Genomic DNA, 15,864 nt, shown 5'->3' with positions numbered 1-15,864 from the left:
AGGGGTGAAACGTCAATTCAATTATTCACAAAAGCTCCTCATGTCCTCACAAATATTAATCAAAATTTTGAGAAATTGAAGCACTCAGTCATAAAAAATCATCCCTACACTCGAGTCAAAAATAGAAACTCGGGAATAAAATTTTTCAAAAAATATTGCATTCGGAACCTCGACTCTTCCTTCAACAAATCCATTTCGTACACATTGAAAACAAACCCAAACATTGGTAATCAAATCATAATTTTCGAAATGATCGCGATAGCTAAGCACATACTCATTATAATCCCCTTCCTTCTCAACTCCTCCTTCAAATAAAATATGGACAGGACACGCGTACATAAAATATTCGGGACGTGTACGTGCCACCGCTGACAACTCTACAGTTCATAATTCACATTCGTGGCTCTAATATTATGTATATTTTACGTACTCGACCGTTATAAAAATACGTCTCGTATCGTTTTCATTTTTTTTCCTCCTCTCTTATCACTACTGACACAGATCGAAATTAAATGAAAACACACACAAACACCAGCACAGCACCCAGCACTTGCACACACACCTTACAGTCGTCGTGTAGCTATATCGCGGTGCATCGAGCTCGAGCCCAAAGAAAAAAGCCATAAAGAAGTCAAACTGATAACGTGCACGCGTCCCTATTATACATATACACAATACACATAGTACGTATACTTATACTACAATATTTGCCCTTCTTTTTCGTCGCGAGCGTCTTCGAAAAAAAAGGGGAGAAACAAAATAGGTATACGAGCACATTGTTGAGTTCATTCGTCATCGTCATTCATTCATAAAAATCGTGTCGTATGAGTTGCCTACAGGTTTACTCGTCAGGAGGATTATGATCAGAGTTCTTCTATAAATCAATGATACCAGTGAGAGTCCCAAACTCCCAAATGAATGAAACCTAAACTTGGCCATATTATTTTAATTCGGGGAAAGAGATGAATTTCAATCATTGAGTTGTAGGAAATTTGATAATTTTTCCTCATACGAATTTTTCAACCCGTAAAAAAACGAAAAAAGAGGAAATCAGACACCATTTTTCATCTACTGAATTTTTCTCATGTTTTCAACAAAACAAGAAATGCGACAATTCTGTCTGCTCTTTCCTCCTTCTAAAAAACGTTCTACGCTACTTTTACAAAACCACAAAAAATCATTGCAAAAATTCCAAATTTTTCGAAACATTATAAAAATACACAAAAACAAAACTAAGAAAACGATTCATAATTAGAAAAATTTTGTTGTTTCATTTTAGCTCAAGATTATTAGTCAAAATTTCAAATTTGAAAACACAAACTCGACTTTTAATCGAAAAGCATTTTTGTAAAACTTTTTGAAAAATCAATCTCACTCGATACGTTCAAGTTTGAAGCAGTTTTTGCAGAATTCTCAGCAAATCATTATACAATTTAGGTGGAAATTCTTCCTCAGAAATCAATCATCGAGAACAGAACGAATTTTACTACATACTAGTTAAATTTGGGTTTTTCAAACGTTTTGGTTTTAGTTTGGAAACATATTATTTTAGTGGTTTCGGTTTCGGTTAAAATTTAATTCTCGGCCAAATTTTTTTCAAAAAAGTAGAAAAGAGCCTCGAAAAAATCGAAAATCAATAAGCGAAAATAAGAAAATAAAATAAAAACCAAAACCAACATAAAGAAAATTTCTTTGATTTTGAGATGCAGATGAAAAAGGATTTTGTTCAGAATTTAATTTTGTTAGTTGATAATTTTAGCAGTTTTTAATGGTTTTAGTTTTTGTTATCGTTCTGGTTTCGGTTATTATTAGTACCAGAATGCATCGATTTTTCTCCACTCCAACCAAAAGTCGACATCGTAAATCAAATTGAATTGGAAAATCAATCCATAAATTTTATACTCTCTTGAGGAAAATTTACTAAAAAACGATGAAAATCCAGCTATCGATAATTTTTCTCGATAGGAATCGATTTCAATTTATCTCAAAAGCATCGTGAATTTCATCATCAGTGATTGAGTAAGAAGGGCATTCTTCATTACAACAGGATTACTAAACGTAAAAAATTTTCTTTAGTCTTCTTCGAGACTTTTCTCGTCAAATTGAGGAAGTCATCGATATCTGTTAAAAATATTTTCAAAACTTGATGTTGATTTCGGATTCGAATTCCTTGGTGACAATTTTCTTAATTACCAAGGGTTCTGACGTATAATTCGCAACATCTGGGAGAAGAATTGGAGGAATTTCAACGTTTGAAGTTTCCTCTGGAGATGAAGACCTTTCTTGTGGTTCTTCTTGTACTGGATTCTTGATGGCTTTTCTTCGTTTTTGAAATTTGCCATCGACAAGAACATGAACATCGATTTTGTATAATTTTAATCAAAACAAAGAACGTAACTGAAGAAGGAAAAAATTTTCGATTTTGAAGGAAATTGAGAGTGTGCGATTTCGACAATTTTTTGATTCATCAGGGGAAAAAATTCGAGATGTAATTTTTTTGTTCAATTATCATAAAATAATCGTAAATATAAGATGATCATCAATTTGGGGGGAGGGGTCAAATTGAACATATCATTATCATTTATTACAGAAAGAAAACATTTAATTTTTTTTTTTTTTTGGGTGTTTATAATTACAAGATTATTACACCCGTAAGGGGGGGGGGGGTTAGATTTGGTTTGTGAGGTTGATGTTTTTTATTAGGGAGATGAATTTCTGAGGGTTCGTCAGGGATAGTAGGTGGGTTTTCTTTTATCTGTAGTGTAAGTCTGTTTTGTTTAGTTGGGGACAGTTGAAAAGTATGTGTTGGATGGATGTGGGTTCGTTTCTGCAAAATTGGCATGAGGGTTTTGGTTCTTTTTGGTATAAGTGGTTATGAGTAATTTTTGTGTGGCCTATTCTTAGTCTAGTAATCAGGATTTCTTCGTTTCTGTTCAGGTGGCCTAGATTTTTCCAGGGGAGGGTAGTTTTTTCATGTTGGAAGAGTTTGTTTGAAGTTTGTTGTGACCAAAAGTTCTGCCAGTTAGTAAATGTGTTGTGAGTGATTAGAGATTTAATGTCATCAGGAGTGAGCGAGGTAAGAGGGGAGGGGGCAGCGGCTGTTTTTGCTAATCTATCAACAGTTTCGTTTCCAGTGATACCTATGTGGCTGGGAACATATATGAAGCTAATTGAGTAATCATAATGATAATCACAAAAACAATTATCAAATTGTAAGAATCCAGAGATTATGTCGCTCGATCAAGTTAATCAAAACTCAACAATAAACAAGAAAACTGAAATTTCAACAGACTAAAACAAACGAAATATATGGAAAATTTCGAATTCAGAAACAAAAGTTGCCAAAAATACCCCACAAAAAAGATTTTCTCTTGCGAATGAAAAACGATCAGTAATCAGAAAAATCCAATTCGTAAGATCAACAGGACAGAAATCGTATAATTGAACTCAATTGACTAATGGACTCCACTTTCATTCAATAAGGGCTAGTTGCACCATCATGGTTTAAACTCAGATTAACGCTAAACTCGGTTTAAATGCGAATAAAAATTGCTGGCTATTTTTTAGCATACAAAAATTTGTATTGATATGTCACTTAAACTTGGTTTAACTTGATTCGAGTTTGTTCACAGAATGGTGCAACTATACCTAAATTGATCTTTTCTTCTCCTTAAGAATGAAAATAAATTACCAAAAAAATGTTTTCCTGACTTCCTGAACACGTACATTTTTACAAGTAGGTATTCAGGAAAGGTGTATATGAGGTGTTGAAATTTTCCTCGACTAGGCTCTTTAAAAACGAAAATAAGCTACGAAAAAATAATTTTACTTAGCAATTCAGCATTTTTCATCTCATTTTAAAAGACCTTGCCTCACATAAAAAGCTAACGAGTTTGAATATTTTAAAAAAAAATGCTAAATAACACTTTAAAAAAATTCAATAACCTCTAACAAAATTTAGAAGTTTGATATTTATCTCAATATCTCATCTACTCCTGAAAAAAAATTAAAATATTTTTTCTCAACTGAAAATTTTATCGCATTCGGCGAAAAATACTAGAATCAACATCTGATCAATTACCAAAGCTCTCAAAATTCATCTTCCAAAATAAGCATTCAATTTTTTGAAAAATTGCCGACAAAATTAGTCAACATTTCGCTGAACCTTCCCAAACTCCAATACACGAGTAGACCTTTTCAAATCCTCATTCTAAAGATTACAGGTAATAATACAAATCATATCAGTCTTTTTAACCCTAATTCGCTCAACTCTCGAGCTACTTCGCAACATTTTATTAAACTTTACGACTTAAAGTCAGGTCAAAGTTTGAACATGCATCATCAAACAACCACCATCATCATCGCAATACCTTTCTCACGAGATTTTCTCTCTTCATCAACAAGAAATCTTACCCTCGACTACAGCACGTCATTTTCATATCGAAGTCCTGCACACATTTCCCAATTTTTTTTTCTCTCTCTCTTTCAAAAAAAACACTTTCATACTTAATTTATTCTACGCGTTAGCAATTTCGAGTCAAGGTTAACGGTTGCAAAAGAACACAAACCGAGATACTGTAACCAACATGACGATACAAAAAGTAGAAATTGTCATTAGATAAATTCATTTATAAAGAAAACATGAAAAGTACATGAAACAAATAGACATTATATAAATTTCGCGAATTCGCGTACATAAAAAAATTATTAGAAAAAGTACATTGACGAACCAACGAATTGAAAAGGAATGAAAAAAAAAATGAAATTTTAGCGAGTACATAAACAAAAATCAAAAAACCGAGCACAGCCAAATATTATTGAGAAAATTCGCGAATGCCTCAAAAAATTGGAAAATTTATCAGATAAGTTTGGAATAACAATTTTGGCCGTTGCATATGCCCCCTGGCTAATTCAAATTTCTCAAAGCAAGCTTAGAGAAAATTGAATTGACCATAGATGAAAATAACAAAATTGTGAAATAATAATAAACAATCAAAAATTACCTAAATTAATTTTATCGCGTTCTAAATTAAACAAAACAATAAATTTAAAAAAAAAAAAACAAAAATATATAGGACAATATTAAGTATGAGGAAAAAGAGACAAAAACCGGGAGACATCATGGAAAAATAAAAAAATAGGAGAAGAGAGTGACACCAACGTGAGACTCGCGTAGATGGAAAACAACGAGCCTGCACCATGGTCTGCCACCTTCTCTGGAATGTAAGGCTTGGACAAAAGTCCCTCACCCCATTCCAGAGAGTAGGAAAGGAAAACGAAGGAAAACGAAAAGATTAATTGGAAAAAACTAGGAAGAAAAACTGGAAAGTTGGAAAATTGGATCAGAAAGATGTGCATAGAAATGCCACTAAATCAGAAAAAATTAATCATTTTCATTTCAAGAATAAAAATTAATTGATCAGAAAAATCAATAACTTCGAGCAGTTTGAGCGAATAAATTTACAGAGGAAAGCGAACCATTAAGATCTAAAAAACATTTTTTCCTTTTGCGTTTCAGGGAAATCAAAATAAATTTCAAAATCGATTGATCATCGAACATTTTATTATATCCACAAAAATTATCATCCTGCAAAGGTTTTACAAAAGATACAGACTTGCCCCCTGCATGAGAAAATGCAGTAAAATAAGAGAGATCGGTTTTATCAAACATCATTTTTAAATAACGTTTTGTTATACTGATGATTATAAATTTTGTATCAAAATTATTGACAAGTTTGAAAAAAGGATTTATAAGTTTGATTTCAACTTTAAGATCTTCAGACATGTTGGATTCGTGAGAGTTCTCACTTATAGTTACATCTAAAACTAGTTTATCATGAACTTTTGGAATTTGCGATCCTAAATTTATCAAGTTTGAAGTTTGTGGTCTAGTAACACTATTTGAAGACGACTCAAACATGATTGGCTCAAAAAATATTTCATTTTCTAGTTTTAACAAATCAAATTCAAAAAAACTTGGACTGAAAACATAGTTTTCCGAATCACAACAAACTTGAGATAAAATTGAGGGTTCAGATATCTCAACTATGTTAATATTTTCAATCTCCGAAAAATTCTCAACTGAATGAGCCTTTTCAGATATTTTGATCTCACAAGTTTCAAACTTTGGTGAAAAATCAAGACAAAAATTATTTGAGTTTTCTGCTTTGGGAAAATCATCAATGATTTTAAATTCAGTTTTCAAAGAATTATGAGTGAAATCACATGCGTGATTTTTGTCTGAGTTCAAAATTTCAAGTTGGAAATTATTTGTAGTTTTGTTCAAAACTTCCAAAGATTCGCTCGATACTTTTGCCTCACAAAAATCATCCATAAAAGACATATGGATAATTACATGATCGGGTTTTTTGTGAACTCTCAGACCTATATGGTTTAAATCGAGATAATTTCCATAAGTTTGTTTGTAAACTTGAGAAACAGATACAAATTTAGGCTCAATAAAATTATTAAAATCCCTATTTTCAGAAGGACACTGTTTTGTATCGCTAAAATCGAGATAATTTCCGTAACTCTGTTCATAAATTTGAGTTGAGTTCGTAGAAACGTAATTATCGGTTGTATTATTTGAAGACAAATAATAATTACCTCTAAATGTTTCGATAAAATTTGATACTGGTATTTGAGGTAAACATTGAGAGAAAGGCTCACCATAACTTTTTTCATTATTTTGAGATAATAAATTAGATGAAAAAGAGGTCTTTTTACCTTCTAATAAATCTAGGTGATTATGGAGTCTAACCAGAGTTTTTGTTAATGTAAGGAGACAATTGAACAACTTTGGATTATTTGAGAATTCCTCCATGTCTTTCTTTGATCAATCAATTTTCAAAAAAAAAAAAATATAGCATAAGATAGGTGGGTAATTGATTACGTAATATCGTGGGTTATAAGTATGCGAAAATAAATTGACGATTTATCAAATAAAACATCGTGAATAAATAAAAATTACAAAAACGTATTTTTTTCAAAATATAAATACCACGTATACTTGAATACCCAACGAGAACTATGATGTGATGACGAGAGTGGTGATGAGCTGAACGAAATAAACAAAAACAGCGAAATATTATTACCAATCAATTGACACAAGTGCTGGTGGTTCAGGCTGAGAAAAGCGACATCGATAATTCCAGAAAATTGAATGAATTTGACGAATTAGGCGGACTCATTTGACAGAAATCGGAAGTAGTGACGTAACATCAAGGTTGACACACTCAGCATACTCAAATTCCGCGGAGAAAACGTAGTCGTAGATATGTAATTACGTACAGACGATATACATACAGATGTTTGGATCTTGGTTTAGAATTTCAACCAAATGACTTTTTTGATCGAACATTTTTTTTTTAAAAACAGTTAAAAACAAAATAACTATGTAAAACGAAATAACGAACCGTTTCGTTTCTATCCCGGACGGGCCCCCATTTATGTAACCAACATGACGATACAAAAAGTAGAAATCGTCATTAGATAAATTCATTTATAAAGAAAACATGAAAAGTACATGAAACAAATAGACATTATATAAATTTCGCGAATTCGCGTACATAAAAAAATTATTAGAAAAAGTACATTGACGAACCAACGAATTGAAAAGGAATGAAAAAAAAAATGAAATTTTAGCGAGTACATAAACAAAAATCAAAAAACCGAGCACAGCCAAATATTATTGAGAAAATTCGCGAATGCCTCAAAAAATTGGAAAATTTATCAGATAAGTTTGGAATAACAATTTTGGCCGTTGCAATACACTGAATGAGCAAGAAAGAGAAACAGACAGCGAGCAGGGATGAGAAAAGAACGCAGAAAAATACGCGTCGTTAAAAGCTCCGTCGTCTTACACGGATTTCACTGTTCGTCGTTTATTTTGCCGAAAATTTTCACCCTCCCCCCCTTCTCCCACCAATCCTCCATCCCTGATGCTCGTAGGTAGTCGTATCCAGCATCCCCATTCATCCCATCCGTTCACGCCATTCTCATTTCTCTCTTTTCACGTTGCTTGGTTGTTCCTTCTGTGTGGAAATATCGTCGTCGTAAATTACGACACGATTTTTTTTTCTTCTATCCTACTCTTGTTTTTCTTTACTTTTCCTGCTATATACCTAGTCGTTCGATTCTTCATACGCGTAAGTTATACGTATATGTATATGCAGGTAAGGTGCCTTTTTCCACTCAACACATGAGAGAACATACTCGCACATTCGTACGTATCTCTAGCTCGCTTTTCTTCATTATTATACACTACACGCGCCATCAGCATCAGCTGCAGCGGTGGTATAGTTGTTATTAATTAATTTTTAATTAAATACCATACCTCGATCGCATTAACGCGTCTTTGGCGTATATAAATAAACGTCGACGACGACTACATATACGTTTGAAATAGCGAAAAAAAAATCCATTAATATACAAGGACAAAATAATACTACTATACTCAAAATCGTCATTTATATGGCAATATGCACGGATACGATACGAATGCGTATAATATACTTTGGTCGATAAACAAATCGTATAGTATACTGAGAAAACAATTACCAGACGATCAGACTCCTATACCATTATCGAATACCTGGACGTGTAATTACGATGCAGGGAATTCATTTTTTTTTCACGCGTCGCGTCGTCGTGTTAGGTCTGCGACTCTCTACAAGCTTCAACTCTCATCGTTCTTCTATCCTCACCCCATCATACTCTCTATCGATATCAGAAACTTGCTCGCTATCGCGATTACTTACTCGTAGACGAGTAAACGTGTTAATTTTGGAAAAAAAATTCACGTAATTCTCAGAATGAGTATTTTAGAGTGAAATTGAAATATTTGTGTTCGGTGTTACGGAATTGGTCATTTTTTTCGCTTATAGAATTAGCGAAATGAATATTCGTAAAATAATATTTTTAGCATTTTGGTAACAAAAAACATGATAGGAATGAAAATCATCAAAATATGTCAAAAACTAAATATGTACAAAATCAATCAAAATTTTACTCTAATCCTAAAAATCAAAATTTCAACTTTCAATTAGAGTAATATTGCTGATGGAAAATCGCAAAAAGTCGTCATTTTTTGGACTTTGGTCATCTTTAATTCCTTCGATTGTTAATCCATTCAGAAATGCATAATTTAGCACAATCTTTAAAGTGGTTTCCAAAGTAGCAAATTAGAATCACATATTATTCAAAACTGCATCTAATTTTTGGCTAGTATGATAGACTTCAACAGATTATTTACAAATGAGAACCAACAATAAAAATGAAAAAGGGAAAAAGAAGGGTCAAATGATCGCTAAACAGGGCATCAAATTTCGAAATTTCAAAATAACTTTTTTAGCAAATTTTTCAACCAGAGTTTCTACCAAAATTTGGTACTCAAAAATCGCGACTTTTCGCGATCTTTTTTTCGCGACTTTTTTTCTTCAGTCCCCCAAATTTTTTAACGAAAAAAAAAAAAAAAAAAAACATGGGTTTCCAATAAAGTTCACACTATTTTTAGGGAGTTTTCGGCCAACTTTCAGTAGTTCCCATGTGACATGAAAAAATATATAAAGTACATACTCTGAACTGAAGATATATGAAAAAAATTTGAAAACTTCATTGTTAATTCAATGAAATGAATATTAGATATTAATAAGAAGTACATTTACTCAATAAAAAAAAAAAAATTTAAAATCGGGACGATTTTTAGCAACATTTTGGCAATTTTTGTTAAAAATCGCGGCTTTTTCACGACTTTCGCGACCTATTTTCAAAATCGCGATTTTTACTAGACTTTCGCGACCTGATAGATATTTTGCCAACATAAAAATCGAGTGAAAATATCCGTTTGCCATAATAAAAAACAACAACTACAAATCAGCTAAAATTTTGCTCCATTTCATGAAAATTCAAATTTCAACTTTCAACTAAAAAAAATTGGAAAAACTGACAAAAAATTACAAACAATTGATGGAAAATGACAAAAAATGATAGAAAGTTGCTAAAATTTGTACAAAATTGCAAAAGAATGATGTTTTCATCAAATTATTGAAGGGAAAGGAATAAGATAATGGCAATGTTGGGACATTCTCAGAATAATCGCGACCCAAAAAATTCAAATTTTTACCAAAATATGAAAAATAAAAATACCTAATCCAGAATATTATGAGCTAGAAAATTTTAAAATCTTACTTAAAAATGATACAATATTCGAATTTCGAACAATATCCAATTATTGAATCTCGAAAACCATTAAGAACTTGAACGATCCAATTCAGTTAATCATACCAGAAAATAAATAAATACTTCAAGGAACTTTTTTTTTGTTATTTTCACTGAAATTTCAATAATTTCAGGTCTACATTAAAATTACTACTTATGTAAAACATCGAAATTATTCATAAAGAACTGAATTCTACGTAGATAATTAACATTCGTATTTCACAGAAAAACTTGAGAAAGAAACCAAAACTGATTCAATTTTGAAACAATTTATTATTCGACTTTTTTTTTGCAGAGGGTGAAAAGTAACTAAAAAATTTAGTCTGAAAAGGAACAGTTATTATTCAATTACATTATCAGAGCTTTTTCTTCAAACTTCTTCTCATCCTACAATTTATTTCCACCCTTCCTTATCTTCCTGATGAAAAATTCGTTCAATTCACAAAATTGAATTTATCTCAGATCAGATTTCGTAAAACAAAATTCACAAATTTTTTTCTACGCTTTTAGAACTACGATTTCCAAAAATTCGATTGATTAATGAAACCGAACAATTACAGAGAGATAATCGAATTTCGAAAAACAAAATTATCAATTTTTCCCTCAACTTCTCGACTAAAAATTCCAATTTTCGACTTTATCGACCGGTCAACATCTCGAATCAACATCGACAGCGTTATTTTTTAATCAACAAATAAAATCAAGTATTCCAAAAAAACTGAACTAAAAAATAAGTAGATTTTCATTTCAAATTTTCACTTTTCAGGAAAATGTACAACTTTTCCCGCACTTTTAGAGCTTCCTTTTAGATCAAAATAAACGTTACGTTGAAATAATTCACCACCCATACTGAAAAAAAAATACTTTAATCAAAGTACGATCATTTTCGAATTATTGATAAGAAATTTGATACAATAATTTATGTACTACAATCATATTTGGTAAATTGCAATTCAACGCAAACAGGTTGAAAATTAAGGAAAAAATTTACAAAAAAATTCAAAAGGTCCAAAAATGTCACTACTAAACATTACTTTTCCAATTTTTTACGAAAACAGTTCAACTAAGTATATAATTTTAAAACATCGTAAAAAAAATCAAAAAATCAACAGAAAATGAAGATGAAACACGAGTAAAAAGCTCGTGCGATTAAACGTTCGTTCTCAAAATTCATTTTGAAATTTTATACACCAATTGTTATCAATTTTAACGTTATTATTTTGTATCAAAAAATTTTAAAAAAATTAATGTACATTTATAATTTTTTTTTATTGTTACAATAAAACCAAATTTTAACACTGATTGAACCATTAAAACGATCAACATTTCTGTTTTTCCAATAATTTAAATTTTCATCATTTCCTTATCGATCATTTCGAGATAAACAACGCATTGTTTCAAGCAGTATCATTATTTCCACCCAGTTGAAATTAATCACACTCCTGTTTCCTTCAATTTTTCCCAATTTAAATTTTCATTTTTTTCTTATCGATTATTTCGAGATAAACAACGTATTGTTTCAAGCAGTATCATCATTTCCACCCTTTTATCCATCAAAATTTCACACTTAGCAAATAAAATTCCAAAAAAAAAAAAACAAAAAAACAATTTAGCAAAATAAAAAAATACTCCTCGCGTTAAAATTAATCACACCAAAAAAAAACACTGCAAATATTTCTCAACATCGTCACCCCCGACAGCATTATTTTTATCGATCATCGTAAAATTTTTCTCAATTACATCCATTTTCCAAGATAGACTATAGAGAGAAAAAAAACACACTAAATAAATTCATCGAGTAGGTACGTGTACTCGATAAAAATATAATTACACGTTTTCAAAACCTCTTATCAGTCAATTCAATTCGCAATCGAGGCTGTATAATTACCTACTACCACCACTACTACTACGTTCTATAATCGCGATTTTCGAAAAAAATATACTTATATATACTGTAAAAAAATTCTCAATCGCAAACAAGGCTCGTAATAAAAAATTACGTGCATAATCAAAAACAAATAAAAATCAAGCTTCGGGCATCAAAATGAGCAAATATTACACCTCTCTTATCGAAATGCATAAAAAAACACCTCTCGAAATAAGTAGTCGAAATATTACATCTCGAAAAATTTTACAACTGTTATCTCCTTCGGTTCGTAAAATTTTTTCGTACTTCGGGCCAAATAAAAAAATACATTTTCACTGCAAAATAGATCTCACCTTACATAAATTCAAATTTATTAGTCACCGGTAAAAACTATTGTCCGGATTATGAACGTTATCAGTCGAGATTTAGAAAAAAAAAAAAATCACAAACCGAAGAAACACGTAGAGACGTAGGCACAATGCACCCTTATCAGTTTCAAAATTTCATCGCGATAAAAATCCTTATCTTTTGCAATAATCATTCGTCACCAGATAACACGTCACTCGTTCATCAATCACCCTGCACTGAATCATCTTTTTCAAAATACCAACGATAAACAACCCTCGTTTACCCTTTCCCCCCAAAAAAAACACAAAAAATCACAACACAACCAGCAAAAGGTAAGAGGTACATACTTGAGCGATAACCTTGTCAAATTTCCCCAACAACAATTGATTCATTACACTCGTCGATCGAGAAAACACCTGCACATCTCCACATCTACTACAGCCACAATCGTGCTCAATTTTTCAGTATTTTCAAAAAATTTTCACGATCCAAGCACCACACTATGTCACTTCACTATGGAAAAAAATTTCGCGAACTTGGAAAAATTTTACAACTCGATATTTCTCAAAAAAACAAAAATTTCCACCGGTCACAAAATATTTTGGTAAACGGAAATCTCGTCGAAATTTTTTTCAATTTCAATTATCGTTAAATCGTCGTCGTAAAACGAACACAAATACGGCACGTTTGACCCATACAACAGATTAGCGTTCGACTAATCGACGTACACATAATTTTATTAATAATTGCTCTCTCGTTTTCGCCGCTCCGCTGCCGCCCTCAGTCACCGTAGTCGTCGTCGTCGTAGTAGTTGCAGCTCCTCTCACTCACTCTCTCTTTCTCACTTACTCTAACAGAGTGTTTTGCTTACTTACTCTCCTCTGCTCGTGCTCTGCTCACTGTTGTGGTCCTATCTTCATTTACACACTGTGTATAAGTAATAATAATATGTACCCGCCGCGCGCAAAATATACACTCTATATACCAATCGGTATCTTTAACTACGTACACTACTATCTATCAAATATATTATTATGGTATATGCGTAGCCTCTCTACCCCCTGCCTGCCCTGCCGTCTCCCGCGATGCTCAGGTCGTACACCGTTGCATTGTACAGTGACGCTATCTGGACGCAAGTAAATACCTCTATTTCAAGATACACCACCTCACAGTGTACGAACTATACGACATACTACCTATATTAACACCTCTGTATCACCTGTTGGCCTAATTGTGCGTAAATTTTTTCAATACTTGGCTATTTCATACAGAGCTCCAGAATAGAGTTAATCGTTTCCTGTTTGTATTCAATTCGTACGACCGAAGACCGAACTATCCTCGAAGAATCGATAAATATCGAAAACAAGAACACATTGAGGAAATACCCTTTCAATAATCGTATACGACGAGAATTCCCGATGATGTTGTTTTTTCACCAAAATGGAACTAAAATTTGTTTATTTTTGGCTAAAAACAACTATCTTATCGACGAGATATTACCGGTACCTGAAAAATGTGTTTTCTGATGCTAGAGCACCGAGTAAATACATCATTCAGAACAGGTGATCACAAAAATTGATGCAAAAAAACACTTGAAAAAAACTCTTCACTCCTCAGCCTTCACTCCTGATCCTGCTCAGGTTATATTATTGGAAACAGCCGGAAATACCGTTCGAAGGGTAAGAAAAATTCAAAAAACTCACCCGATACCAAACAATCATTCATAAAACAATATCAAAAAACACCAATACAATATACACTGATGCAAACCAAAAAAAAAACACCCCGAAAAAATTCACAAATAATTAACAAAAATATAAGGATACCTGAAATTCAGAAAAAAATATTCATTTCATCAACAAAAAAAAAAAAAAAAAAAAAAAAAATTGAAAAAAAACAACACAACACTTTGCTCTAAAAAAAATTATCACCGTGAAAAAATAACCAAAATTTCTCAATACAACCCACCTTCGGCGTAAAAAAATTATCAGCTGTTCACGTGTGCCAGCACTATACAGTAGAAATATTACGAAAATATTCGACTCGTATTTAAAAAACCACGCACTTAAAAACTCCGAGCACAACCGACGATTTATTTTTCTGAAATTTTTTAAAAATTTTCACGCCGACACTACTTGACGAATAATTACGATGCGAAAAAAAAAATAGTAAAATTGAAAAAAAAAAACGAACACCGAACTCGTCGATTTAGTGCGTGAGTACACGCCGTAATGTAGTAATGAGAGTGCGAGAGCGAACATACACACTACACAGTGATCCGCGCGCGCGGTGTACTTTTCGCCTCCTCGAGGAGTCGGATTCGTATTTCGTATCGTTTCGGGTCGGCTTGTAGCGTGTACACTCTATACACTACTCGCGAGTGAGTATGCCTGCTCCTGCTCGTGAATATAGTGTTGTTGTTATTGCCAGCCGCGATGGGTATGGGTATGGAATGGTGGAATGGAATGGTATGGTATGAAGAGCGTATACTCCTCGCACTCGCACTCGTTGTACGAAGAAGACGAACGTTTACGTACGCGTAGTAACTACACGGCGTGTATATAATGTACCTACACACCGGCTTCGGCTTCGGTATCAGCGCGCCAGTGTAGCGAGTACCACCGCCGATAGTAGGAGAGCGAGAAAATACCGCCCGATGCCCAACAAGCCCGAGCCTCTGTGCCGAAACGGGGTGAAAATTCACGTTTCACGTTTACGTACGTACGTATTCCTCCTGGTGGTACTCCGTACGTACGTATTCCGTGTACTCGACGACGTCGTCCCACTCTCGCTGCCTCACCCCGTCCTAAGGGGTAGCTTTTCTCCACGGTGTAACTATGTAATACGCACCACGCACTCGTCGAGTACTTAGCGATGCCATGGCAAGGGGTAGCATGCGTATGCATGCACACGCACATACTCGGTACTCTACGTACTTTTGTACTCCCTCTATGGATTTTACGGTTTACTTCAATTCCTCCAAACCGATTTCAATATTGAGATAAGGATAAGGAGCATCCTCAATGTGCATCATACCCAGCGAGAGAGAAAATACAGTGAATAAAAATATGCACCAAAACATATCATGTAATTATTTAATTTACACACCTACAATCCTACATACACTATACTATAATTATTAATATCACAATTATTCACATGCTGGTGTCCAGTGTTTCAAGACATAAAAGGCTGAAAAAAAAGTACAGGAACAGAACAGATCATAGTCTCAGTATGCGTTGTCTCTATTCTATTATTTCAATACTGGGACAGGCCACAGGGGTACAGGAAATGGCTAGGTACTTATTTGCAATGTGCATCTGCATACAAAACCAGAAAGTACAACAATGATGCACTAAACAATCACTCAATCTCCAGGTATGTATCTACAGTATTATACACAATATTGCAATTCGCACTAACTGGTTCAT

General features: G+C 33.0%; 1 protein-coding gene across 6 annotated transcripts in view; it reads right to left on the bottom strand.

Annotated features, from left to right (window-relative positions):
• Positions 1–15,864, bottom strand: part of LOC135833478 (protein abrupt-like) — a 64,665-nt gene that overhangs the window by 31,489 nt on the left and 17,312 nt on the right. Inside the window, exon 1 of one of the 6 annotated variants that reach the window (XM_065347334.1) lies at positions 14,402–14,987. The exons of 1 other annotated variant lie outside the window; for it this stretch is intronic. The gene's annotated coding sequence lies outside the window, so the exon portion shown is untranslated. Of the gene's footprint in view, positions 1–12,780; positions 13,284–13,308; positions 13,488–14,401; positions 14,988–15,864 lie in introns of those variants that run through there. 4 more of the 6 variants (XM_065347336.1, XM_065347338.1, XM_065347333.1 and 1 more) reach the window with 4 other exon arrangements.

Source organism: Planococcus citri, chromosome 1 (genome assembly GCF_950023065.1).
Source record: "Planococcus citri chromosome 1, ihPlaCitr1.1, whole genome shotgun sequence".
NCBI classification, from domain to species: Eukaryota; Metazoa; Arthropoda; class Insecta; order Hemiptera; family Pseudococcidae; genus Planococcus; species Planococcus citri.
This window is presented reverse-complemented; position numbering and strand designations above follow the sequence as displayed.